The sequence below is a fragment of the Micropterus dolomieu genome, linkage group LG12, assembly GCF_021292245.1.
Source record: "Micropterus dolomieu isolate WLL.071019.BEF.003 ecotype Adirondacks linkage group LG12, ASM2129224v1, whole genome shotgun sequence".
Classification (NCBI taxonomy): domain Eukaryota; kingdom Metazoa; phylum Chordata; class Actinopteri; order Centrarchiformes; family Centrarchidae; genus Micropterus; species Micropterus dolomieu.
In genome coordinates, this window is record NC_060161.1 from 34,340,677 (window position 1) to 34,342,189 (window position 1,513).

A 1,513-nucleotide genomic window follows, 5' to 3' on the forward strand; every position below is an offset into this window, starting at 1 on the left:
ACTGCTGAGTAAAGATGGAGGACAGGAGTCAGCTGCTCCTCTGCTGTTGTAACAAAACACTTCCTGCTTTATTATTCTTTATTTCTGAGTTTTATCAGTTAAAGTTAGCGTCAAACTGCAGAAAAACGTCCAGTTAAAGCCTTTGAATCCCACGTCAGACTCTTTCCAGAGCGATCACTAATGAAACCTCTTTGTTCAGAGCAACTTGGCTCCCAGCCAGCATGACGTCTTGAAGATAAAACTACACACAGTAACATCATCATGTTTACTTCTTAAAGTGAAAGAATCAGTCAGAGTTTGAAACTCTGAGTTCAACAGCAGCTGAAACACTTTGCCTCCACATTTGAGATTTAATCTTTATCATCAGATTGAAAGCCAACACCACACTGTTTTCTCTTCCTGCTGCTACAGTGAAGCGAAGAGCAACAGCTTTTAATTAAAAGCAGGTTTTGCTCAGTTTAACTTTGTGTCTGTGAGCAGCAGCAGGATAAACTCGTCTCCTCCCTCATGATACAGTCTGTAGTATTTCTCATGTTTAGTTTTATGTCTGGGAGCCAAGTTACTCCGAACAAAGAGGTTTCATTGTGATCGCTCTGGAAAGAGTCTGACATGGGATTCAAAGGCTTTCACTCACGTCACTGTTAAACAAATGAACAACAACATAATGTACAAATACAAGTCAAATGTTTGTCAAGAAGAACACAACAGTGTGGGAGTGCAGAGTGCAAAGACTGCTGAGTAAAGATGGAGGACAGGAGTCAGCTGCTCCTCTGCTGTTGTAACAAAACACTTCCTGCTTTATTATTCTTTATTTCTGAGTTTTATCTGTTAAAGTTAGCTTCAAACTGCAGAAAAACGTCCAGTTAAAGCCTTTGAATCCCACGTCAGACTCTTTCCAGAGCGATCACTAATGAAACCTCTTTGTTCAGAGCAACTTGGCTCCCAGCCAGCATGACGTCTTGAAGATAAAACTACACACAGTAACATCATCATGTTTACTTCTTAAAGTGAAAGAATCAGTCAGAGTTTGAAACTCTGAGTTCAACAGCAGCTGAAACACTTTGCCTCCACATTTGAGATTTAATCTTTATCATCAGATTGAAAGCCAACACCACACTGTTTTCTCTTCCTGCTGCTACAGTGAAGCGAAGAGCAACAGCTTTTAATTAAAAGCAGGTTTTGCTCAGTTTAACTTTGTGTCTGTGAGCAGCAGCAGGATAAACTCGTCTCCTCTCTCATGTAACAGTCTGTAGTATTTCTCATGACTCATGATTAAATCCCAAATGTGGAGGCAAAGTGTTTCAGCTGCTGTTGAACTCAGGCCCCACCTCACAACTTACAGGACTTAAAGGATCTGCTGGTGTCAGATATCACATCACATCATCAGAGGTTGAGTGGAGTCTGCTATTTTTAACTTATTTATAATAGTTTTCTTTATTTTGACCTCTTTGTTGTTGTTTTTAGCTGCAGTCTGACAATCACTAACTCCTCATTTCTATTCCTTCAAATTAAA

The 1,513-nt window shown here is 39.9% G+C and overlaps 1 protein-coding gene across 1 annotated transcript in view; it reads right to left on the bottom strand.

Moving 5' to 3' along the window:
• LOC123980930 (butyrophilin-like protein 9) overlaps positions 1-1,513 on the bottom strand; it is a 13,216-nt gene that overhangs the window by 6,973 nt on the left and 4,730 nt on the right. The gene's annotated exons all lie outside the window — the stretch shown is intronic.